This window comes from Mytilus californianus, unplaced genomic scaffold (genome assembly GCF_021869535.1).
Source record: "Mytilus californianus isolate M0D057914Y unplaced genomic scaffold, xbMytCali1.0.p SCAF_21, whole genome shotgun sequence".
Lineage (NCBI taxonomy): Eukaryota > Metazoa > Mollusca > Bivalvia > Mytilida > Mytilidae > Mytilus > Mytilus californianus.
The window spans coordinates 8,621,018-8,648,980 of NW_026262670.1; the positions used below are offsets into that span (position 1 = coordinate 8,621,018).

At 34.2% G+C, this 27,963-nt stretch overlaps 2 long non-coding RNA genes across 2 annotated transcripts; one reads left to right on the forward strand and one right to left on the reverse strand.

Moving 5' to 3' along the window:
* Positions 1–197: 197 nt before the first annotated feature.
* LOC127731892 (uncharacterized) lies at positions 198–27,953 on the reverse strand. Its single transcript, XR_007995894.1, has 3 exons — positions 27,896–27,953; positions 708–1,295; positions 198–267 (listed from the first exon to the last, which is right to left on the reverse strand). It is a non-coding gene; the product is annotated as an uncharacterized LOC127731892 (long non-coding RNA).
* LOC127731881 (uncharacterized) lies at positions 267–27,902 on the forward strand. Its single transcript, XR_007995879.1, has 3 exons — positions 267–395; positions 543–732; positions 26,891–27,902. It is a non-coding gene; the product is annotated as an uncharacterized LOC127731881 (long non-coding RNA).
* Positions 27,954–27,963: the final 10 nt, after the last annotated feature.

Genomic DNA, 27,963 nt, shown 5'->3' on the forward strand with positions numbered 1-27,963 from the left:
CTTAAAAGCTTTATATTTTAGAAGGTGGAAGGTCTGGATGCTTCATACTTTGTATATGGATGCCTCATGTTACGAAGTTTCCGTCAGTCACATGTCCAATGTCCTTGACCTCATTTTCATGGTTCAGTGACTACTTGAAAAAAAAATTAAGATTTTTTGTAATGTTAGATTCTCTCTCTTATTATAAGTAATAGGATAACTATATTTGGTATGTGCGTACCTTGCAAGGTCCTCATGCCCGTCAGACAGTTTTCACTTGACCTCGACCTCATTTCATGGATCAGTGAACAAGGTTAAGTTTTGGTGGTCAAGTCCATATCTCAGATACTATAAGCAATAGGTCTAGTATATTCGGTGTATGGAAGGACTGTAAGGTGTACATGTCCAACTGGCAGGTGTCATCTGACCTTGACCTCATTTTCATGGTTCAGTGGTTATAGTTAAGTTTTTGTGTTTTGGTCTGTTTTTCTTATACTGTATGCCATAGGTCTACTATATTTGGTGTATGGAATGATTGTAAGGTGTTCATGTCTAGCGGGCAGGGGTCATCTGACCTTGACCTCATTTTCAAGGTTCAGTGGTCAAAGTTAAGTTTTTGAGTTTTGGTCTTTTTTTCTAATACTATATGCAATAGTTCAACTATATTTGGTATGTGCGTACCTTGCAAGGTCCTCATGCCGGTCAGACAGTTTTCACTTGACCTTGACCTCATTTCATGGATCAGTGAACAAGGTTAGGTTTTGGTGGTCAAGTCCATATCTCAGATACTATAAGCAATAGGTCTAGTATATTTGGTGTATGGAAGGACTGTAAGGTGTACATGTCCAACTGGCAGGTGTCATCTGACCTTGACCTCATTTTCATGGTTCAGTGGTTATAGTTAAGTTTTTGTGTTTTGGTCTGTTTTTCTTATACTGTATGCCATAGGTCTACTATATTTGGTGTATGGAATGATTGTAAGGTGTACATGTCTAGCGGGCAGGTGTCATCTGACCTTGACCTCATTTTCATGGTTCAGTGGTCAAAGTTAAGTTTTTTGAGTTTTGGTCTTTTTTTCTAATACTATATGCAATAGTTCAACTATATTCGGTGTATGGAAATATTTTATGATCTATTTGGCAGTCAAGCAGGTTTTATTTGACCTTGACCTCATTTTCAAGGTTCATTGCTCAGTGTTAAGTTTTTGTGTTTTGGTCTGTTTTTCTTAAACTATAAGCAATAGGTCAACTATATTTGTTGTATGGAAGAATTGTTAGCTGTACATGCCTGCCTAGCATGGTTCATCTGACTTTGACCTCATTTTCATGGTTCATTTGTCAATGTTAAGGTTACTTGGTTAATGTTAAGTTTATGTGACAGTTGTAATAAAGCTTTATATTTAGGACTATCAACATAATATCAATGATTAGTAAAGAAGGCGAGACATTTCAGCGTGTGCACTCTTGTTGTTATTAAGTCTCCCAAACAAAGTTTTTGCTCAGTTCTTATTATTTTTCTTCTTTGGTTCTATTTAGGGGTATTTTGAGGGCCTACAGAAGGAAGGGTTTTACTATAGAACCCTATGGGATTTTTTTTTTTAATTTTCAAATGGCTATAACTTGAAAACAGTAAGTGATAGACACACGCGGTGTTCAGTAATGATCACAGGACAATAAAACAAATCAAATAAAATATAGATTGAGTCCCTGGGGTCACCCCACCCCCTTCTGTTTGAGAACTTGTAAACGGTCGAGATCCCCACCCCTAAACGATATATATTCATGTATGGGACAATAATACAAATTAAATGAAATATAGTGGGAGTCCTTCTGGGTCACCCCACCCCCTCCTGTTTGAGAACTTGTAAACGGTCGAGATCCCCACCCAGAAACCATATATATTCTTGTGTGGGACAATAAAACAAATCAAATGAAATAGAGGGGAAGTCTCTGGGGGAGACTCCCCACCCCCTCCTGTTTGAGAACTTGTTAATGGTCGAGATCCCAACCCCTAAACCATATATATTCTTGAATGGGACAATTAAACAAATCAAATGAAATATAGGGGAAGTCCACAGGGGTCACCCCACCCCCTTCTTTTTGAAAACTTGTAAACGGTCGAGATCCCCACCCGAAACCATATATATTCTTGTACGGGACAATAAAACAAATCAAATGAAATAAAAGGCGAGTCACCTGGGGTCACTCCCACCCCTTTCCTGTTTGAAAACTTGTAAACGGTCGAGATCCCCACGCCTAAACCATATATATATATATATATATATATATTCCAGTTCATGATTTCAAGAAGATTTGAATGACATACAGGGTTAATCCCTAGGCGTCACTTATGCATATCACTTTACTTGACCATACCAATTTGTACTGGACTTTGCCCAATGTCAGGCGACCATGGGAATGACTCATTATGGGAGCTTTGTTTGGGAGACTTCCTAACAGCATCCTGTTACAATTATTTTTTGTATTAAGTAATTTTTTTTAAAAGTCAGAAAAAAACGTTAACCGCACAATCTACACATCTACAACCTATTTGAAATAATACACATCTACCGTTGCAAACTTTCCACAGGTGCTATCCAGGACTTTGATTTTATATGAATATACCAAAAAAAATATATTTTCCTGAATAAAAATTGTTTTGTGTTTTCAATTTGATGATTAATTATTAAATGTTAATTATGTACAAATGTATGATTACTGCTAATTGGTATTTAGACACAGCTAAATTTGGTATTATTGTTGTGTGTTTGAAAATCATGATTGTTGTTTTAACTTTCTTTGATGTAAATACTGCATGCATTTAGCTTGGTATGAGTAAAACATTGAAGATTTCAAAAGAAAAACACGAAATATAATTGATTTTAACAACTTGGCCCCTTTGATCTCACTTTTTTTTGAAACAATGAAGAAAAAAAAATTATATCACAACACTAACCAAAACATAATTTAAGATTTATTCAGCACAAAAAAAAAAAAACAACTTGAGAATCTCACTTTATTTTGAAACAATGAAAACATAAATTTATAGCAATACACTAACCAAAAGATGATTAAGATTTATCCAACACAAAAACAAACGTCAGAATCTCACTTTATTTAGAAACAATGATTTTTTTTATATAGAAATACACTAACCAAAACATGATTAAGATTTATTCAACACAAACAAATGTTGTCAGAATCTCACTTTATTTTGAAACAATGAACAAAAAAAATATTTACAGCAATACACTTACCAAAACTCGATTACAAAATTATTAAACACTAAACCAATAAAAAGGGTGCGAAAGTGAAAAGGGGCGAACGTGAATGGGCGTGAACGTGTTTTGGGGCAAACGGACTCCGATTCGGGCCACCAATGGGTCTTCAACACGGCGAGAAATCCCACACCCAGAGGCAGCCTGGAGCAGGCCCCGGAACACAATGTAACTAAATCAAGGAAATGACGCCATTCTATGCTCCGAAACATATAGCTGAACCAAAATTAAAAAAATATACAAGACAAACAAAGGCTAGAGGTTCCTGACTTAGGACAGACGCAAAAAGGCGGCGCGGTTAGACAGGTTTTATGAGCGCTCAACCTTCCCTCTTCACCTCTAGTCAATGTAGACATATATAACTTAAACGTCCACAATTTTGAGTGTCACTGCCAGAGAGTAAATTTTGGGGGTCCCTAACAAATATTGCTCTGCAGCTGCCCCAAAGAGCCCACTCCTAACGAAATCTGCAGAAGGGGTCTTTTACATATATGTACTATAATTTAGTTGCTATCTCCCTTTATGTTTAATATAAGTTGCTAGCTATGAAATTTAATAATAAACTACTATTTCAAAAGGCTATCTGCTTCTTCAGAAAATAACCATACTTTATATATGTCAACAATGTATTAGTTTGTGATTAGATCTAGTTTAAGGTGAACCACTAGTGGTTGGTCAATGATATTTGGCCCTGCCCCCCTCAGTCATAGTCTATTGACTTTAATCTTTTGCTTAGTTTACATGTATTAGTTTGTGATTAGGTCAGTTTATGGGGAACCACTAGTGGTAAGTCAATGATATTTAGTATGCAGTTGTATAAGCACTGGTACATCTCATCTCCATGGAGATTATTTGGCTCCGCCCCCTCAGTCATGGTTTATTGACTTTAAAACTTTTGCTTAGTTTACATGTATTAGTTTGTGATTAGGTCAGTTCAAGGGGAACCACTATTTATTCTCAGCTCTTTTGAAAATCCTCCTCCCCTTCTGTGTCTGGAGCGATTTTGTTATACATGTTATTTGGCTACCCTCAGATAATCATTCCGTACACAGAATCTGAAATGGGATTTAGTGTAAAACCCATACCACAAGCTATAAAAGACAGACATAAGAAAATGTAAAACAATTCACATGAGAAAACCCAACATCATGATTTATTGTTTTTTAGCTCACCTGGCCTGAAGGGCCAAGTGAGCTTTTCTCATCACTTGGCGTCCGTCGTCGTTTTTGTCGTCGTCCGTCTTCGTTAGCTTTTTACAAAAATCTTCTCCTCTGAAATCACTGGGCCAAATTTAACCAAACTTGGCCACAATCATCATTAGGGTATCTAGTTTAAAAAATGTGTCCGATGACCCCACCAACCAACCACAGTGTTCCAGCTTGAATCTCAGGGCAGAAGGGTGCTTGTTGTCTGAAAGGGCACTTTAGCGTTATAACCCAGATTTTAAGGGCAATGTTGGACAGTGTATAAATTACCTTGAATATTGCTAGGCTCAGCTGGAGAACATTAGTTGTATTTAAACCATATTCAGAAATTAATGTGTTCTTGATGTTGGTTCCAGTAAGAATTTTTTTTCATCAAATTATCATACCATGAAGCAAAGCATATCATTTTGATGTCTAAACAAACTTGTACATTTGGTATGGAAAATAATCATCAGAAATTTCAATGTTTTATAACTGATACCAAAATAAACAATTAGTTTTGAAATATGGAGTTATACATGCAAAATTGAATGTTGAATGTAATTAAGTTATCTACATTTAGATTACTTGTTCAAACATATAGTATATATGTTATTGAGAGTTATTTATTAATATTATCATTTGAATTGTTACAAAAAAGTATTTTTAAGTGCACACCAAAGTGCTCCTCAGTAAGGAGTTTTATAAATATAACAGGTGAGACAGGAGATGATCATATTTTATATTGATGCAATAATATATTGCAGAAGGTATAAACAGTTACTTTTTTCTCCATCATTGTTAAAAATAAATTTGTTGAGTGCTCCAATGTCAGGAGGATCATAAAATACAAGAAGTATTAAAAACAGGAAGTGAATCTTGTTATGTTCAAAGTACAAATTTCTTTGATTCCTCTTTAAATTTCATACTCATGGTTATGAAACAAAACATTTTTTACCAATTAAGTCAAAACTATGTATGCCTTTTAAATTATTTAAGATTTTTTTTTTATGTAATGCCTACTGAAATAAATTTTTTCAGGTGTACATGCTGTACATAAACATTACAAGGACATTTCATTCTGTAATTAAATATCTAGTATTTGTTCAGTTATCTTAAGTCCACTAATTAGCAGTAAACAATCATTAACAAAGGTGATAAAACTGCCAAAGCACTAGGTATTTAACTTAATCCCATTGTCAGTTAATTAGTGTTACACAATCAGGTAACAATTTTACTGGAAACGTCGGTAGGCATGAAATTTGGAAATTTTATTTTTTTGAAAAGGCAGAGGGGTGCATTCTTTTACTTTGGAGGGCAGAAGGGCGGGGGTAAGGGCACCAAGGGCGGGCCACCTTTCTATTTAGGGCAGGCGGGAACACTGAACCAAGATGGCCACCATGGCTAAAAATAGAACATAGGGGTAAAATGTAGATTTTGGCTTATATCTCTGAAACCAAAGCATTTAGAGCAAATCTGACATAGGGTAAAACTGATTATCAGGTCAAGATCTATCTGCCCTGAAATTTTCAGACAAATCTGACAACCTGTTGTTGGGTTGCTGCCCCTGAATTGGTAATTTTAAGGAAATTTTGCAGTTTTTGGTTATTATCTTGAATATTATTATAGATAGAGATAAACTGTAAACAGCAATAATGTTCAGCAAAGTAAGATCTACAAATAAGTTGTCATGACCAAAATTGTCAGTCGACCCCTTTAGGAGTTATTGCCCTTAATAGTCAATTTTTAACAATTTTTTGTAAATTTTTGTAATCTTTTACAAAAATCTTCCCCTCTGAAACTACTGAGACAAATTTAACCATACTTGGCCATAATCATTATTAGGGTATCTAGTTTAAAAAAAATTCCCAATGACCCCGCCTTCCAACTATCATGGCCGACTTGGTTAAAAATAGAACATAGGGGTAAAATGCAGTTTTTGGTTTATATCTCTGAAACTAAAGCATTTAGAGCAAATCTGACAGGTAGCAAAAATGTTCATCAGATTTAGATATATCTGCCCTGAAATTTTCAGACGAATCCGACAACCCGTTGTTGGGTTGCTGCCCCTGAGTTAGTAATTTTACAAAAATTTTGCAGTTTTTTGTTATTATCTTAGATATCATTATAATATCTAATATCTAATACTATTAATTTTGATTTTAACCTTATTTTACATGATTTCCAAAGCATCAGTAAATACAGGTGAGCGACACAGGCTCTTGAGAGCCTCTAGTTATGATGAGTTTTAACAGATGTAGAAGACGTTGACTGGTGGAGCATTGACTTTTGATTTGTCAAAATTGTCATATGCTTATTCAAAAAGTGCACTCAACACAGCAGCTTGAGGAAGATTTGTAAATAAAAAAACTGTAACGTAAGGCATTCTTGAGATAAATCTGAGGAGTTTAGACTGAAAAGGAATTAATAAACAGTGATATGTTTATCGTCTTTCAGGTAAACATACCACATTTGTAGCCAGGGTGTGAGATGTAGACAAAGTCCCCCCTTTGTGAAAAACAAAAATATAATTAACCCCTTATAAAATGGAAATTCAGATTAAAAAGTTTGACTATTAACATTTGAGCAGCATGACCAAAATGACTCCATTAGAGAATAGTCTGGCTAATAACAGGCTTTCATGTACCAAGTCAGGAATATGACAGTTGTTTTCCATTCGTTTATTATCACAAAACACATATCAAGTTTGAATTTTGATGGCGTCACTTTTTCTGTTCTAGAGTTATGCCCCTTTACAAATGGAAACATTTCTGAACTTTTATTTAAATTTGATGGGTGGTGGTTATTTAAGAAAGATTGCTTGAACATTTAAAGGAAATAACCAATTAAAAATTTTTGCATGGTGGGGTCAAATAAAAAGTGCATTCCGACTTATGTCCCTTCGTAACATTATATATGCAAGCGGGGGCATCATCTGTGTCCCATGGACACATTCCCCATTTATTTCAAACTATTATGAATTAATTTTTTAAAACTCTTACACTGAGCTTTGTATGGAACTATGAAAGGTTTAGACCTCTTTTTTTTTTTTTTTTTCATTTAATGACAATTTTATAAAAATTCAGAGAAAGTTAACAAATATTTAAACAGATGTGATGTAAACTGAAATTGAGATATTTTATAATTTCAGTTTGAAGATCTATTTGTATTCATCTATTCAAGGTCGTGTCAATTTATAACTATAGGTAAGTGAACATAATAGTCAAATTGAATTGGAACGATTAATAATTTAGTTTATCAAAAAAACTACAATGTTCCTGTGAATATTAAAATTCTAAAAGGGGAGATAATCAAGAACTAGCTGCATGGTTCATTCTAGTAAGTAGCATTACACCAGTTCAGTGCTTTTTAATTCTTTTTTAACAGTATTAACACTTTTCACTCTGCAACTTCTATACAAAAATAACATGAAGTAATTACATATTTAATTTCATTTAAGAGTAAAAAGCTGATAAAACATTGCAATCATTTAAAATAGGAATTGTATATAACAATAGAGTTGTTAACTAAGAAATCAGCTGTATGAATGAAAGATGGGAGGGAGATAGTGTTCTCACTAAGGCAGTCAATGAGTCATGGATTCATGAAAATTGGTCTGGACTCATCATTTTCAAAACTGATGAATCTCAAGATGCATAAGGATCATAAAATATTGTATCAACTAAGCATGCATATCATCATATCATTTTTATAGCAAATTTAAAAAAAAGAATAATCAAATTTGATGTCATTTCCTTTCTCTATTTTGTCATGAAGACAAACAATAATTATGTAGCAATAGAATTTCATCTCACTGTTGAAATCACCATGGTCATAAATGAAGGTTCGCTGGACTTGCCTTCAGAAGTCCTTTGTCAGAATCCTAGGAGGTCTATGTCAAATCAGACAGCAACCAATCAATGAGAGATGTCAAAATGGTATTCATTGAGTCTTTATTACATGTTATTATTTCTACTTTAATACAAACATTTATATTTCCAGATTGAACATCTATTATTGATATTTATTTATAGACCCTTGTCCAGTCAATGTGACCCTCGTCCAGTCAATGTGATCCTCGTCCAGTCAATGTGACCCTCGTCCAGTCATTATCCTCGTCCAGTCAATGTGATCCTTGTCCAGTCACGTTGTTATTATAGGTAAGTGTACATTATTTGTGAACTATATATATCCATCTGGTTAAACATTTATAATGGAAAATCCCTTTATTATCAGATTTAAAAAAAAGATTTTTGCTTGATTTAAAATCGGCATCCAATGAAATTGCTTAGGGCTTTTCCAGAATTATTTGAATGGGAGTGGCAGGGGTGGGAGGGTGGGGACTTTTATTCAAATTTGATGCGTGGTGGTAATTTTAGACAGAAAGACTTAACAATTTTATTATTAAAGTAATCAATTAAAATTTTATGCATGGCGGTGTTAATTTAAAAGTGCATTCCTATGACCCCCCTCCCTTTTCCCCCTGCTAACCAAGATGGCCGACATGGCTCAAAATAGAATTTATGGTTAGAATGCAAGTTTTGTCTATTATCTTGAAAACTGCTATAGGTTGAGAAATTCTGACAGGCAGAAATGTTCAGAATGTTTACATCCACCTACTGTCCACTTGAATCGATCAAAACTGGCCTACAACTTCTTATAGAAGTTATTACCCTTGAATAACCAATTGTACCATTTTTTCTTGCAAGGTCTACATGTCTGTCACACTGGATTCACCTGACCAGGAGTTCATTTCATGGATCAGTGATCAAGGTTAACATTTCATGATGAAGTCCATATCTCAGATACCATAAGCAATAGCATACCTGCCAACTTTTCAAAATCTCCATGGGGGATTTTAAGCGCAAGACGATATAATGCTCCTCTTTTATTGTGATAAGTGTTTTTAATCTACTACTATATTGTTTGAATGAGCATGTATGTGCTTAAATACCCTTCCTACTCATTTGAATGCCTGTTTTGAGGTGTTCAGTTTATATAATAAAGAATTTCAAAATTCAGGTCAACACCTCTCATGGGGGATATCCCCCATAAATCGGGATAGTTGGCAGGTCTGCAATAGGTCAGCTATATTTAGTGTATGGAATGCTTGTATGGTGAACATGTTTGTCTGGCAGGATTTTCAGACCTTGATCTTATTTTCATGGTTCATTGGTCAGAATTAAGTTTTTGTGGTTTGGTCAGGTTCTCAGATACTATAAGCAATAGATCAGCTGTATTTTGGTTTATTGTATGCTTGTAAGGTAAACATGTTTGTCTCATGTGTCTATCTACATGGTTTGTATGACCGTTACCTTATTTTCATGGTTCATTAGTCAGTGTTAAATTTTTGTGGTTTGGTCAGGTTCTCCGATACTAAAAGCAAAAAATCAGCTGTATTTTCCTTTATGGTATGCTCGTAAGGTAAACATGTCTGTCTATCCACATGGTTTATATGACCGTTACCTTATTTTCATGGTTCATTAGTCAGTGTTAATATTTCATGGTTATATAAAGATAAGATGTGGTATGATTTTACATATTTTACAATCATGACAAATCTTTGAAAATTATATAAATTCAAAGTTTTTAGTATTTGTTAGTTGGTACATGTATTATCATTTGATATAAAAATAAGGAGATGTAGTATCATTGCAAATGAGACAACTATCCACCAAAGTAAAAATACAGAGATGTTGTATAATTGCCAATGAGACAACTATCTTCCAAAGTAAAAAAAGGAGGTATGGTATGATTGCCAATGAGAACTATCTGCCAAAGTAAAAATAAAGAGATGTGGTATGATTGCCAATGAGACAACTATCTGCCAAAGTAAAAATAAGGAGATGTGGTATGATTGCCAATGAGAACTATCTGCCAAAGTAAAAATAAGGAGATGTGGTATGATTGCCAATGAGACAACTATCTGCCAAAGTAAAAATAAGGAGATGTGGTATGATTGCCAATGAGACAACTATCCACCAAAGTAAATATAAGGAGATGTAGTATGATTGCCAATTCCAATGAGACAACTATCTGCCAAAGTAAAAATAAGGAAATGTGGTATGATTGCCAATGAGAACTATCCGCCAAAGTAAATATAAGGAGATATGGTACGATTGCCAGTTAGAACTATCCGTCAAAGTAAAAATAAGAAGATCTGCCATAGTAAAAATAAGGAGATGTGGTATGATTGCCAATGAGAATTATCAACCAGAGTAAAAATAAGCAGATGTGGTATGATTGCCAGTGAGAACTATCCACCAAAGTAAAAATAAGGAGATGTGGTATGATAGCCAATGAGACAAATATTCGCCAAAATTTAAATAAGGAGATGTGGTATGATTGCCAATGAGACAACTATCCACCAAGTAAAAATTAGGAGATATGGTATAATTAGGGCCCCATGGAATGGAGGACCCCCTAAAGTGATCAGTCTGTCCGTCCGTCCGTCCGTCCGTCCATCCATAACAAATTGTGTCCACTCTATATCTAGAGAACCGTTATGATTTCAAAGTTTATACTTGACATGTATATTAACCAACACCAGAGGGTGTGTCATAATGTATGTACAACTTCCTAGGTCAAAGGTCAAGGTAAAAAAATTTGGTTTTAGTTGACAATCCCATGTCCTATGGTAAAGATCGTGTCCGCTCTATATCTTGAGAACCGTTATGATTTCAAAGTTTATACTTGATATGTATATATATAAACCAACACCAGAGGGTGTGTCATAGTTTATGTACAACTTCCTAAGTCAAAGGTCAAGGTCAAAAACTTTGGTTTCAGTTGACAACCCCATGTCCAATGATAAAGATACAAATTTTTTACCACACATTATTCACAGCAGGGCCCACAGAGATGGCTCCCATCTCAATGATATCTAGTTGCCAATGGGACAACTATCTTCCAAAAGTAAAAATAAGGAGATGTGGTATAATTGCCAATGAGAACTATCCCCAAAAGTAAAAATAAGGAGATGTGGTATGATTGCCAAAGAGACAACTATCCGCCAAGTAAAAATTAGGAGATGTGGTATAATTGCCAATGAGACAACTATCTTCCAAAGTAAAAATAAGGAGATGTGGTATGATTGCCAATGAGAACTATTTGCCAGAGTAAAAATAAGGAGATGTGGTATGATTGGCAATGAGACAATTATCCGCCAAGTAAAAATAAGGAGATGTGGTATGATTGCCAATGAGAACTATCCGCCAAAGTAAAAATAAGAAGATCTGTTATAGTAAAAATAAAGAGATGTGGTATGATTGCCAATGAGAACTATTCGCCAGAGTAAAAACAAGGAGATGTGGTATGATTGCCAATGAGAACTATCCGCCAAAGTAAAAATAAGAAGATCTGCTATAGTAAAAAAAGGGGATGTTGTATGATTGCCAATGAGAACTATCCGCCAAAGTAAAAATAAGAAGATCTGTTATAGTAAAAATAAAGAGATGTGGTATGATTGCCAATGAGAACTATTCGCCAGAGTAAAAACAAGGAGATGTGGTATGATTGCCAATGAGAACTATCCGCCAAAGTAAAAATAAGAAGATCTGCTATAGTAAAAATAAGGAGATGTGGTATGATTGTCAATGAGACAACTATCCGCCAAGTAAAAATAAGAAGATGTAGTAATTGCCAATGAGACAACTATCTTCTAAAGTAAAAATAAAGAGATGTGGTATGATTGCCAATGAGAATTATCCGCCAAAGTAAAAATAAGAAGATCTGCTATAGTAAAAATAAAGAGATGTTGTATGATTGCCAATGAGATATTCGCCAGAGTAAAAATAAGGAGATGTGGTATGATTGCCAATGAGAACTATCTGCCAAAGTAAGAATAAGAACTGCTATAGTAAAAATAATTGCCAATGAGACAACTATCTTCAATAGTAAAAATAAGGAGATTTGGTATCATTGCCAATTAGTAAGGTGCCCAATGTCCAAAATGTCTTCTGGTTAAAGAGTTTAAATCAACGGATAAAACACGGCTAATTGTTTTTGCAAATTATAGAAAAATCATTATATTTTACAATCATGATTGTCGTCGTAAGTTCCCATGGTCACGATTTTCCAAATTTTGTGTTTTAACAGGGTACCTCCAGATACTGTATTGTACATGGAATCTTTAACATGAAAAATAAATTTATTACGCTCTTTGTTGGTGGTTAAAATAGTACTTTTAATATAGTTTATACATAAAATATACGATATAACAAAAGCGGAAAGTATTTAAGTGATTTTAGTGTAATTATTTCAGCATTTTAGCAAGACTAAAATTTTCCTGATATTTACCACCTTTTTATAGAAAGCAAAATTATTACGTGTATCTTCACAATATTTTTTACTCTGATTAAAGCAATAAGACACGGTGCATGTGTGTGCCAAATTTCATGTGTGAAATAAAAGTAGTTTTGAAGAAATTAGCAATTAAAAACACAAATTAAGTCAACATTTTGTCATTGATTAAACACAGATTATCCTGTGGTATTAATCATTTTGTTGCTTACACTATTAGGTCATTAACAAGGACAGTGGTCACTCAATACATTTCTCATTTTTGCTTGTTGTGTGGTTGATTTATTTGTTTTGAATAGCTAGCTAACTTCGTAAATTGTTATTTTCTTTGGAGGAATATGTTTTGTGTCTGTTTTTCAATACTTTAAACTTTTTATTGAATAGATTTTTTTTTTACAATTGTAGTATAAGAATCAAATCGTTCGGTTCCGTTTCACACCTGGAATATGGCACATCAATTAAGTCTATGTTATGGTCTTGCATGATGTTTTCGACCTAAATCCCCCTCGGTGTGAACGACAACAAAAATATATCACCGTTCGTGCTATAAATTATACACCAGCAGACACAACTGCAATAATTTCAAAGCTGAATTGGCAATAGGTTTGTCCGAGCAAACCAATGAAGCCAATGACCTATATGTGCCAAGCTGGCAGCAGGAATTTTTTTTCGGATTGACCATTTGCTTTCATCTGTTGCTACGCATGCTTATTTTTTTCCGTGGCTTTGCTCCGGGAAAATTCATTTTCACTTTTGTACACATTTATATCCTCAACTATCCTGCATTTCATGTTGCAAAGTCATTTATTTTCAGTTCATACCAAGCCAAGTTATTGATGTTCAAAATCCTACTCCCCTCCCTCCTTTTGGAATCAAACGGTCGTCCTCTTACTGAAAGCTAATGAAAGGACGTCATAAATTTATAGTCTGAGAAAAGTATAACCATAAACATCATTACCGTAAAAACAAGGATTCTACTGGTACAGCATTTTTTACTAACTGATTGAATTATGTCGGAATTCTTAGAGAAAAGCTAGGACTATACATTCTTTATATGCCTGTACCAAGTCTGGATCGAGCAGGTATTTGAGTGGTTGTCTTTTGTTCATATCTATCAATTTTGTTTTGGTAAATTGTTTTGTTATGAATTAGGCTGTTGGTTTTTTTCTAATGAATTGTTTCGATTTTTTTATATCTGGGCCTTTTATAGCCGACCATACGGTGAGTTTTTCTCCTTGTTGAAGGCAGTACGGTTGCCTAAAACTGCTTACTTCCACATATCCTTATTTTTATATATTACAAGTATTACATAAAATTAACACTATCAATGTTCCATGTAAATGAGGTAAGGTCAGATGAACTCTGCCACAAAGACATGTACACTTTGCTACCATTGCATACACCAAATATATTTGACCCACTACTTATATCACCTGAGATAAGGACTTGACCACTGAAACTTAACCTTGTTCACTGATCCATGAAATGAGGCCGAGGTCAGGGGATACCATGATTAACTCACTCTTCCAAAGTAAAAATAAGGAGATGTGGTATGATTGCCAATGAGAACTATCCACCAAAGTAAAAATAAGGAGATGTGGTATGATTGCCAATGAGAACTATCCACCAAAGTAAAAATAAAGAGATGTGGTATGATTGCCAATGAGAACTATCCACCAAAGTAAAAATAAGGAGATGTGGTATGATTGCCAATGAGAACTATCCACCAAAGTAAAAATAAGGAGATGTGGTATGATTGCCAATGAGAACTATCCACCAAAGTAAAAATAAGGAGATGTGGTATGATTGCCAATGAGAACTATCCACCAAAGTAAAAATAAAGAGATGTGGTATGATTGCCAATGAGAACTATCCACCAAAGTAAAAATAAGGAGATGTGGTATGATTGCCAATGAGAACTATCCACCAAAGTAAAAATAAGGAGATGTGGTATGATTGCCAATGAGAACTATCCACCAAAGTAAAAATAAGGAGATGTGGTATGATTGCCAATGAGAACTATCGGCCAAAGTAAAAGTAAGGAGATGTGGTATGATTGCCAATGAGAACTATCCGCCAAGTAAAAATAAGGAGATGTGGTATGATTGCCAATGAGACAACTATTTTGCAAAGTAATAATAAGGAGATGTGGTATGATTGCCATTGAGAACTATCCACCAAAGTAAAAATAAGGAGATGTGATATGATTGCCAATGAGAACTATCTGCCAAAGTAAGAATGAAGAGATGTGGTATGATTGCCAATGAGACAACTATCCGCCAAAGTAAAAATAAAGAGATGTGGTATGATTGCCAATGAGACAACTATCTACCAAAGTAAAAATAAAGAGATGTGGTATGATTGCCAATGAGACAACTATCCGCCAAAGTGAAAATAAGGAGATGTGGTATAATTGCCAATGAGAACTATCTGACAAAGTAAGTATAAGGAGATGTGGTATGATTGCCAATGAGAACTATCTGACAAAGTAAAAATAAGGAGATGTGGTATGATTGCCAATGAGAACTATCCGCCAAAGTGAAAATAAGGAGATGTGGTATGATTGCCAATGAGAACTATCCGCCAAAGTAAAAATAAGGAGATGTGGTATAATTGCCAATGAGAACTATCTGACAAAGTAAAAATAAGGAGATGTGGTATGATTGCCAATGAGACAACTATGCGCCAAGTAAAAATAAGGAGATGTGGTATAATTGCCAATGAGACAACTATCTTCCAAAGTAAAAATAAGGAGATGTGGTATGATTGCCAATGAGAACTATCCGCCAATGTGAAAATAAGGAGATGTGGTATGATTGCCAATGAGAACTATCCGCCAAAGTAAAAATAAGGAGATGTGGTATAATTGCCAATGAGAACTATCTGACAAAGTAAGTATAAGGAGATGTGGTACGATTGCCAATGAGAACTATCTGACAAAGTAAAAATAAGGAGATGTGGTATGATTGCCAATGAGAACTATCCGCCAAAGTGAAAATAAGGAGATGTGGTATGATTGCCAATGAGAACTATCCGCCAAAGTAAAAATAAGGAGATGTGGTATAATTGCCAATGAGAACTATCTGACAAAGTAAAAATAAGGAGATGTGGTATGATTGCCAATGAGAACTATCCGCCAAAGTGAAAATAAGGAGATGTGGTATGATTGCCAATGAGAACTATCCGCCAAAGTAAAAATAAGGAGATGTGGTATAATTGCCAATGAGAACTATCTGACAAAGTAAAAATAAGGAGATGTGGTATGATTGCCAATGAGACAACTATGCGCCAAGTAAAAATAAGGAGATGTGGTATAATTGCCAATGAGACAACTATCTTCCAAAGTAAAAATAAGGAGATGTGGTATGATTGCCAATGAGAACTATCCACCAAAGTAAAAATAAGGAGATGTGGTATGATTGCCAATGAGAACTATCCACCAAAGTAAAAATAAGGAGATGTGGTATGATTGCCAATGAGACAACTATTTTGCAAAGTAATAATAAGGAGATGTGGTATGATTGCTAATGAGATCTATCCACCAAAGTAAAAATAAGGAGATGTGATATGATTGCCAATGAGAACTATCTGCCAAAGTGAAAATAAAGAGATGTGGTATGAATGGCCAATGAGACAACTATCCGCCAAAGTAAAATTAAAGAGATGTGGTATGATTGCCAATGAGACAACTATCTACCAAAGTAAAAATAAAGAGATGTGGTATGATTGCCAATGAGACAACTATCCGCCAAAGTAAAAATAAGGAGATGTGGTATGATAGCCAATGAGAACTATCCGCCAAAGTAAAAATAAGGAGATGTGGTATGATTGCCAATGAGAACTATCCAACAAAGTAAAAATAAGGAGATGTGGTATGATTGCCAATGAGAACTATCCGACAAAGTAAAAATAAGGAGATGTGGTATGATTGCCAATGAGAACTATCCGCCAAAGTAAAAATAAGGAGATTTGATATGATTGCCAATGAGAACTATCCGCCAAAGTAAAAATAAGGAGATGTAGTATGATTGCCAATGAGAACTATCCACAAGAGTAAAAATAAGGAGATGTGGTATGATTGCCAGTGAGACAACTATCTCCACTATGCGTTTCCAGGGAAACTCAATTTGCGACAGTAAAACTACTGATGGACGTCAAGTTAGCCTGTAGTTAAGTTGATTGATAAAATCTTTGTCTACAGTACTCTTAAAATATAAAAATAATATTAAGATGTGGTTTGATTGCCAATGACAACACTCCACCAGAGACCAAATGACATAGAAGTTAACAAAACTATATGTCACCATGCATACGGCTTATGAGAATGAGCAAAACCCATACCGCATAGTCAGCTATAAAAGGCCTCGAAAAGAAAAATTTAAAGTAATTCAAACGAGAAGACTTAACAGCCTGACTTATGTACAAAAAAAAAATATGATATACAGCAACACAAGACTTCCATTGAATTACAGGCTACGACTTGGGACAGTCACATATAGAATGTAACGGGGTTAAATACATGGCTTCATGGTACGATGAATTGAAGTTTATTCTTAGCCATTATAAGGCTTGGCTTTTAGAATTCCTGTTTAAGATATTTTTAATAATCCAATACAACTATATCTACAATAATAAATTCAGATTGAGAAAATGGAAATCTTCTTGATCTATGTGAATTGACAAAGTATGAACATTCTGTTGGGTATTTTAATTTGAGATGATTAAGCATGTTACTCTTCCTCTCATATATTTATGTTAATTCCATTCACATAATTTGCATTTCCCGGTTTTTGAGTTGGGATTTCGTCTAAATTATGAGAAAGCCTTGGACGATGGAGTTGGCATATTTACGCAATATTAAATCAAAAATGAAATAATGAAGTAAACAGTAAAATTTAATCAGCTTATAATTGTTCAAAATACATACATGTATGACCTGTTGGTGACCTTCTGCTGTTGTCTGTTCTATGGTTGGGTTGTTGTCTCTTTGACACATTCCCCATTTCCATTCTCAATTTTATTTTATGATAATTATGTTTACTTTAGATCTTGCGGCAAGCTGATAGACAAGTTTGTGCTAATTAATTTTTTGAAATTGGAATGTTTTCAAGGTAATTGAAAAGCAAACAATATACTGGACAATGATCTGTCAAATTAAGTAGCAAGATGATTATTTAAAAATTTGAATATAATGACTGCAATACACAGTTTATATATCTAAATCTATAAAAATTGAAAAAGGTCTCGTTAACCAGTTAGCATTTTTGGTATTCAAATCCAATATGGCTGGATCACAACATCGACGATGCTTTGATTAATATTTATAATAATTGATTATAAATATTAGATTAAGAAATTTAACTTTTCAAGAAAATAGCTGAGTTTTTTTTGTATTATAAGGATACTGGTATGTCACAGTATAACAAGGTTGAGTGGTAAATACCCCAGTTTATTAAATGAACTACAATGTACATGTAATTGTTAAAATTATAAAAGGGGAGATAATCAAGAGCTAGCTGGTTCATTCTAGTAGTTTGCATTACACCAGTGCTTTTAATTCCTTTTTAACAGGATAAACATTTTTCATTGAGCAACTGTTCAACAAAAATAACATGACCTATTTACAAAATTAATTGCTTGTTAGAGTAAAAAACTAATAAACATTGCAATCATTACAATATAAATTGCATATAAAAATAGAGTTGTTAACTAAATAATCAGCTGTATGATTGAAAGATTGGAGACAGGGTTCTCAATAAGGCAGTCAATGAGTCATGAAGTCATGAAAACTATCTATGACTCATTTTCAAAACTGACGAGCCTAAAGATGCTCAAGGATTGTAAAATTTTGTAGATTAACTAAGCGAACATACATGTATCACCATTTTATAGCAAATTTGAATGTCTAAAAACTATCTAAATTTGATGTCATTTCCGTGCTCTTTTTTATCATGAAGACTAAAACGATAATTATGTAGCAATAAAATTTCTTCTCGCAGTTGGAACTCGCCATGGTCATTAATGACGATTCCCTGGACTCCCCTTCAAAAGTCCTTTGTCAGAACCCTAGGTCTGTGTCAAACAGACAGCAACCAATCAATGATAGAGGTCAAAATGGTATTCAACAATAGATTCCCTGGACTCCCCTTTAAAAGTCCTTTGTCAGAACCCTAGGTCTGTGTCAAACAGACAGCAATCAATCAATGATAGAGGTCAAAATGGTATTCAACAATAGATTCCCTGGACTCCCCTTTAAAAGTCCTTTGTCAGAACCCTAGGTCTGTGTCAAACAGACAGCAATCAATCAATGATAGAGGTCAAAATGGTATTCAACAATAGATTCCCTGAACTCCCCTTCAAAATTCCTTATTCAGAACCCTAGGAGGTCTATGTAAAACAGACAGCAACCAATCAATGAGACAGGTCAAAATGGTATTCAACAATAGATTCCCTGGACTTCCCTTCAAAAGTCCTTAGTCAAAACCCTAGGAGGTCTATGTCAATCAGACTGCAACCAATCAATGAGACAGGTCAAAATGGTATTCAACAATAGATTCCCTGGACTCTCCTTCAAAAGTCCTTTGTCAGAACCCTAGGTCTGTAAAACAGACAGCAACCAATCAATGAGACAGGTCAAAATGGTATTCAACAATAACAGTCAGGGGTACTACTTGTACAAGTAATTTTTATTTACTTGAAGAAGTAAATATTAATATACTTATATAAGTAAATTTGTAGGATACTTATACAAGTGTATATTATTTACTTGTATAGGTAAAAAAAAATTTGGCTTAGTTATGTCCCTTAGACATTCAGATATTTTTACTTATACAAGTAAAAAAGTCATCCTATCTTCTTTTCTTGAATTCTCAACACTTCTTTGCTCTAATAGAATTTTTGATTGTCTGTCCTTTGCAGATGTCTTTACTAATTATTTAAGCGTAATTTCATGGACAATGAAAATCTCATTTGTCTGTTATCTTCAGAACACTGCTCATTTACAAGCCCCCAAGGGGCAATTTTTGAAGGCCTCGCGCAAATACTTTAGATCTTTATGCAATCAGTTTCTTTGTTGAATTAATGAGATGAAACATTGAACTCTTAACAAAAAATTATGAGCTAACCTGAGAAAAATTGTTAAAGGCATGTTTTACATCTCAAAACTTGAGAATTTTTGTGGGATTGTAAAAAAAATGTACTTATACAAGTAAATTTTTGAGAAAATTAAGGGGAGATTATTCAAACATTATAATTAACTTATATAAGTTTATTTTATTTACTTCTTCAAGTAAATAAAGATTACTTGTACAAGTAGTACCCCTGACAATAAATTCCCTTGACTCCCCTCCAAAAATCCTTAGTCAGAACCCTAGGAGGTCTATGTAAAACAGACAGCAACCAATCAATGAGACAGGTGAAAATGGTATTCAACAATAGATTCCCTTGACTCCCCTTCAAAAATCCTTAAAACTCTAGGAGGTCTATGTCAAACAGACAGCAACCAATCAATGAGACAGGTCAAAATGGTATTCAACAATAAATTCCCTTGACTCCCCTCCAAAAATCCTTATTCAGAACCCTAGGAGGCCTATGTAAAACAGACAGCAACCAATCAATGAGACAGGTCAAAATGGTATTCAACAATAGATTCCCTGAACTCCCCTTCAAAAGTCCTTAGTGAGAACCCTAGGAGGTCTATGTCAAACAGACAGCAACCAATCAATGATAAAGGTCAAAATGGTATTCAACAAAAAATCATTGTCTTGATAAAATTTTCGGGCCTCGGTGGCTGAGTGGTCTAAGTAGTCGACCTACTGTTTCACTAGCCTGTCAACACTGAGGTTGCGAGTTCAATTCCCACATGGGGCAGGAGCACTTGACTCCAATCTTAATTCACAAGGATTGTCAGTTTTTCTACCGAAGGTTGGTGGTTCTCTCCAGGCTCTCCGTCTTCCTCCACCAATAAAAACTGACTGCCACGAAATAGCACAATTGTGTTGAAAGTGGCGTTAAACACCAATCAGTCGATCAATCAATTATAAAGTGTTATTATTATTTCTATTTGAAAAAGAAACATTTATCTGTTTATATTTCCAGATTGAACATCTGTTATTTGTATTTCATCCTTGTCCAGTCAATTAGATAATTGTCCAGTCAATGTAAACCTTGTCCAGTCAATGTGAACATTGTCCAGTCTAGTTGCTATTATAGGTAAGTGTACATTATATGTGAACTATATGTAGGACCATTTACTACTGAAATTTGTTTGAAATGTAAGAGTGTCTCAACTCTAAAAGGGAAGATAATCAACATATAGTTTTTCATTCAAAATACTGCAACATTAAACAAGACACAAAAAAGCCCAAAGAATAATTACAAAATTATATTCCTACAAATATAGATTGGTTGAACTTCAGCATTGAACTTGTGCTAAATTAAAAAAAATGTGAAAAATGATCTGCAAATAAGTTTACATGGTCGAAATCGTCAGACGACTCCTTATTGGAGTTAATGCCCCTTAATGAAGATTTTTGTCATTTTTGCATTTTTGCCTTATATCTGAAAAAACTATAATAGATACAGGGCTCACACTACTTCAGAATCATAGGGAAAAGTGACTTCTCTTTTTGAAACTGATAGGGAGAAGTGGTGAGATTTGAAAGAGAAGTTCTCCTTCGTGCGTGGCGCTACAATGTTTGGTTTTTACTATAGTATAAGGGGTTATATGTAACTTATATCTGAGTATACAATTAAAGAAACAGTTCAATTTCAAAGTTATTTAGGTTCTTGTGAGAAACTACCAACTAAATATCTAGCACTAAAAAGAATTTTTTTTTATGTCAGAAAGGAAAAGAAAGTATAATATATCAATTACAATTCAATTAAAAAACTATTCTGTTTATCATATGCATATTTATGAAATTCAGTGCTTCTCATCAAAAAGATATATAAATTTAACAAAGTTAAGCTGGATCATAATATATTGATATTAGTAAATTAGTCCTGGAGTTAAGCTACTTTAATCAATAAATTGAAACAACCCAGATACATGGAATTATATACATTAATCAAGTAGTTCAAAAGTCTGTTAATGCGTGTGGAATGTGTAATTTTTATACGACCGCATAATTTTTTTTGCGTCATAATGCTATGATGTCGTCTGCATCGGCGTCAGCGTTGTCCGAAGACACATTTGGTTTCCAGACAATAACTTTAGTTTAAGTGAATGGATCTCTATGAAATTTTACAAGAAGGTTCAACACCACAAAACAAAGGTTGGGATTGATTTTGGGGGTTATGGTACCAACAGTTTAGGAATTAGGGGCCAAAAAAGGGGCCAAAAACAAGCATTTTTGTAGTTTCCGGACAATAACTTGTGTATAAGTGTATGGATCTCTCTGACATTGTACCACAAGGTTCCATATCACAAAGGGAAGGCTGGGATGGAGTTTGGGGGTAATTGCCGTAAACATGCAGGAATTGGGGCAGAAAAGGGGCCAAAAACAAACATTTTTCTAGTTTCCAAACAATAACTTGTGTTCAAGTGTATGGATCTGTCTAAAATTGTACTACAAGGTTCCATACTACAAAGGGAAGGCTGCGATTGAGTTTGGGGGTAATAATTTTTTTTTTTTTCAAAATTTTTCAAATTTCAAATTTTTGAAAAGTTTCAAGAAGAAATCTTCATTTCACAGTATTGCGCAATAGTTTTTTTAAGATATTTGACCACATTTATTTTTTGTCAAAAACCTATGTTATGTCAAAAATTGGATCAAAATCCAAATTCAGACAGTATCAAGCTTGAATATTGTGTCCAAAAATGCCCCCAACTGTTCAGGGTTCGACCTCTGCGGTCGTATTAGGCTGCGCTCAGCAAAGCATTTTTGTCGAGCCTGCAACTTTTGTCGCAGAAAGCTCGACATTGGGATAGTGATCCGGCTGCTACAGTGGCAGCGGCGTTAGCTAACTTCTTAAAAGCTTTATATTTTAGAAGCTAGAAGACCAGGATGCTTCATACTTTGTATATAGATGCCTTATGTTACAAAGTTTCCGTCTGTCATATGTCCAATGTCCTTGACCTCATTTTCATGGTTCAGTGACTACTTGAAAAAAAAGTCAACATTTTTAGCTCACCTGGCCCAAGGGCCAAGTGAGCTTTTCTCATCACTTGGCGTCCGTCGTCCGTCGTCGTTGTCCGTCGTCGTTAACTTTTACAAAAATCTTCTCCTCTGAAACTACTGGTCCAAATTTGACCAAACTTGGCCACAATCATCATTGGGGTATCTAGTTTTAAAAATGTGTCCAGTGACCCAGCCAACCAACCAAGATGGCCGCCATGGCTAAAAATAGAACATAGGGGTAAAATGTAGATTTTGGCTTATATCTCTGAAACCAAAGCATTTAGAGCAAATCTGACAGGGGTAAAATTGTTTATCAGGTCAAGATCTATCTGTCCTGAAATTTTCAGATGAATCGGACAACCCGTTGTTGGGTTGCTGCACCTGAATTTGTAATTTTACGGAAATTTTGCCGTTTTTGGTTATTATCTTGAATATTATTATAGATAGAGATAAACTGAAAAGAGGGGACCAATTTATCAAACTTGGGCTGAATTATCCTTAAGGTATCTAGTATAAAGTTTGTGTTTTTTTGTCTATCAAAAAACATGACCGCCATGACAAAGAAAATAAAACATAGGGCAAAAAAAAAAGTTTATGGCTTATATCTGAAAAAAAAGCAGTTAAAGCAAAACTGACCTAAATAAAAATGATAAGCATGTAAAGATTTATCTGCCACAAAAATTTCAAACCAATGGGACAACCCTATTTGGAGTTATTGCCCCTGAAATAATAATTGTTATTAAAGTTTCTGTTTTTCGATTTTATCTAGAAAACTATTAAAGATAAAGAGAAATTTCAACAGCAAAAATGTTCAGCAAGTTTAAAAAAATCTACAAATAAGTCAAACTGAACAAATTTGTAAATTAATCCCTTATTGGAGTTATTGAAACTATGATAGATAGAGAGAAACCTTTAGTGGCAAAAATGTTCCACAAAGTAAGATCTACCAAAATTATAGGAGCTAGGTTAAAAGTGTAAACTGTAAAAATTATCAGCACGATAAGATGTATCCACCCTGAAAATTTGGTAAAAACTAACCACTTGTTTTTGCCTCTAAACTATCTATTTTAGAATTTACAGTTGGTGGCTGCTATCATAAAAACTATAGGAGTAAGGTTAAAAGTGTAAATTGCAAAAAGGGGCAACACAACAAAATGTATCTAACCTAAAAATTGGAGAAAAATCTGTCACCCTGTTTTAGAGTTATTGCCCCTGAAAAATCATTTTTTTACGACTGCAAAAAATTTGCGTTCCTATATTGCTATCACGTTGTCGTCGTCCGAAGACATTTGGTTAAGTGTACGGATCTCTATGAAATTTAAACAAAAGGTTCAATACCACAAAAGGAAGGTTGGGATTGTTTTTGGGGGTGATGGTCCCAACCAGTTTAGGAATTAGGGGCCAAAAAGGGGCCCAAAACAAGCATTTTTCTAGTTTCAGGACAATAACTTGTGTATAAGTATTTTGATTGCTCTGAAATTGTACCATATGGGTCAATTCTACAAGTAGAAGGTTGGTATTCATTTTGGGGGTAATAGCCCACACCTTTCAGGAATTAGGGGCCAAAAAGGGACCAAAACAAGCATTTTTCTAAGTTTTCAGACAATTACTTGTGTTTAAATGTATGGATGTCTCTTAAATTGTACCACATGTTACAAAAAGAAAATTTCTTCAAATATTATTTTTTTTGGAGGGGGGTAAACAAAAAATATTTTTTGGGGGGTCAATTTTTTTTCCTCAAGATTTAATAAATTATCAATTTTCCATTATTTTTTTGGAGGGTGGGTAAACAAAAAATTTTTTTGGGGGTGGGGTCAATTTTTTTCCTCAAGATTTAATAAATTATCAATTTTCCATTATTTTTTTGGAGGCTGGGTAAACAAAAAATTTGTTTGGGGGTGGGGTCAATTTTTTTCCCTCAAGATTTAAGAAAGTCAATTTTCCCAAAAAAAATTGGGGGTCACAAGTTATTTTGCTAATTCTTTGTATATAGTCTGAAAACAGATTTACTAAGTATTGCGCAACATCACAGTGTATTGCACAACAGCAAGAAATCTTCAATTGAATATAAATTCAAATCATATAACCAATTTCAAGTTCTTTGACTACATTTATTCTGTGTCAGAAACCTATAATGTGTCAAATATTTAATTACAATCCAAATTCAGACCTGTATCAAGCTTGAATATTGTGTCCATTTTTGCCCCAACTGTTCAGGGTTGGACCTCAGCGGTCGTATCCAGCTGCACTTGCGAAGCACATTTATTAAAAGTGTTATCCTGTTATTGATAAACGTGTAGGCCCTAGGTTAAAAGTGTAAATTACAAAAATGGTCAGCTTGACAAGATTTTATAACTCTGGAAATGTTGAAAAAAATATGTAAACCTGTGTTTTTGAGTTATTGCCCCTGAAAAATACATTTTTATACGCCCGTCAAAATTTTGACGGGATGAATTATGGTATACAAATGTCGTCTGTCCGGTGTAAACATGTTGACCGTAACTTGAGAACGAGAAATTTCATGAAACTTAACATAGTTGTTTCTTATGATGGTCAAACGATCTGTATACTTTTTGGTGAAAATAAGATTAAAACTTTTTGAGTTTTGGGACTTAGTAACTAAAACAGGTGTGTGTTTTTTTTTCACATGTCGCGCTGTATCTCAAAAACAATTTATGATTATTGCTTAAAACTTACACACTTCTTAGTTATATTAATCTTAAGATCTGTATACTTTTTGGTGATGATTCAAAATTTTATTTTAGAGATAATATTGAGTATTTTGTTAAAAAAGGGGGAGGGGTTTTTCACATGTCGCGCCATATCTCAAAAACAATTTATGATTATTGCTGAAAACTTTACACACTTCTTAGTTATATTAATCTGAAGATCTGTATACTTTTTGGTGACGATTCAAAATTTTATTTTAGAGATATTGAGTATTTTGTTAAAAAAGGGGGAGGGTTTTTTCACATGTTGCGCCGTATCTCAAAAACAGTTTATGATTATTGCTTAAAACTTTACACACTTCTTAAGTATATTAATCTTAAGATCTGTATACTTTTTGGTGATGATTCAAAATTTTATTTTTGAGTTATTGAGTATTTCTTAAAAAAAAGGGGGAGGGGTTTTTCACATGTCGCGCTGTATCCCAAAAACGATTTATGATTATTGCTTAAAATTTTACACACTTCTTAATTATATTAATCTTAAGATCTGTATACTTTTTGATTTTGATTCAAAATTTTATTGTTGAGATATTGATTTTTTTTTTTTAAAAAGGGGGGTTTTCACATGTCGCACCGTATCTCAAAAAAGATTTATGATTATTGCTTAAAATTTTACACACTTTTTAGTTATATTAATCTACAGATCTGTATACTTTTTGGTTTTGATTCAAAATTTATTTTAGAGATATTGAGTTTTTTGTAAAAAAGGGGGTTTTCGCGTGTCAGGCCGTATGTCAGAAACTATTTAAAATTATTGCATAAAAATTCACACACAAGTCGTGAAGACGACAGGCATATCATGCGCTCATGGCGCAGCTGTTTTTTCCATTTTTTTTCATTTTTGCCTGTTATTTGGAAAACTATAGGAGCTAGAGGTTAAAAGTGTAAACTACAATTACGATCAGCATGACAAGATCTTTTTACTCAGTTTTTTGTCGAGCCTGCGACTTTTGTCGCAGAAAGCTCGACATAGGGATAGTGATCCGGCGGCAGCGGCGTTAGCTCACTTCTTAAAAGCTTTATATTTTGGAGGGTGGAAGACCTGGATGCTTCATAATTTGTATATGGATGCCTCATGTTACGAAGTTTCCGTCAGTCACATGTCCAATGTCCTTGACCTCATTTTCATGGTTCAGTGACTACTTGAAAAAAAAGTTAAGATTTTTTGTAATGTTAAATTCTCTCTTATTATAAGTAATAGGATAACTATATTTGGTATGTGCGTACCTTGCAAGGTCCTCATGCCCGTCAGACAGTTTTCACTTGACCTCGACTTCATTTCATGGATCAGTGAACAAGGTTAAGTTTTGGTGGTCAAGTCCATATCTCAGATACTATAAGCAATAGGTCTAGTATATTCGGTGTATGGAAGGTCTGTAAGGTGTACATGTCCAACTGGCAGGTGTCATCTGACCTTGACCTCATTTTCATGGTTCAGTGGTTATAGTTAAGTTTTTGTGTTTTGGTCTGTTTTTCTTATACTGTATGCAATAGGTCTACTATATTTGGTGTATGGAAGGATTGTAAGGTGTACATGTCTAGCTGGCAGGTGTCATCTGACCTTGACCTCATTTTCATGGTTCAGTGGTTATAGTTGAGTTTTTGTGTTTTGGTCTGTTTTTCTTATACTGTATGCAATAGGTCTACAATATTTGGTGTATGGAATGATTGTAAGGTGTACATGTCTAGCTGGCAGGTGTCATCTGACCTTGACCTCATTTTCATGGTTCAGTGGTTATAGTTAAATTTTTGTGTTTTGGTTTGTTTTTCTTATACTGTATGCAATAGGTCTACAATATTTGGTGTATGGAATGATTGTATGGTGTACATGTCTAGCTGGCAGGTGTCATCTGACCTTGACCTCATTTTCATGGTTCAGGGGTCAAAGTTAAGTTTTTGAGTTTTGGTCTTTTTTTTTCTAATACTGCATGCAATAGGTCTACTATATTTGGTGTATGGAACGATTGTAAGGTGTACATGTCTAGCTGGCAGGTGTCATCTGACCTTGACCTCATTTTCATGGTTAAGTGGTCAAAGTTAAGTTTTTGAGATTTGATCTTTTTTTCTAATACTATATGCAATAGTTAAACTACATTTGGTGTATGGAAATATTTTATGATCTATATGTCAGTCACGCAGGTTTTATTTGACCTTGACCTCATTTTCAAGGTTCATTGCTCAGTGTTAAGTTTTTGTGTTTTGGTCTGTTTTTCTTAAACTATAAGCAATAGGTCAACCATATTTGTTGTATGGAAGAATTGTTAGCTGTACATGCCTGCCTAGCATGGTTCATCTGACCTTGACCTCATTTTCATGGTTCATTGGTCAATGTTTAGTTTACTTGGTTAATGTTAAGTTTATGGGACAGTTGT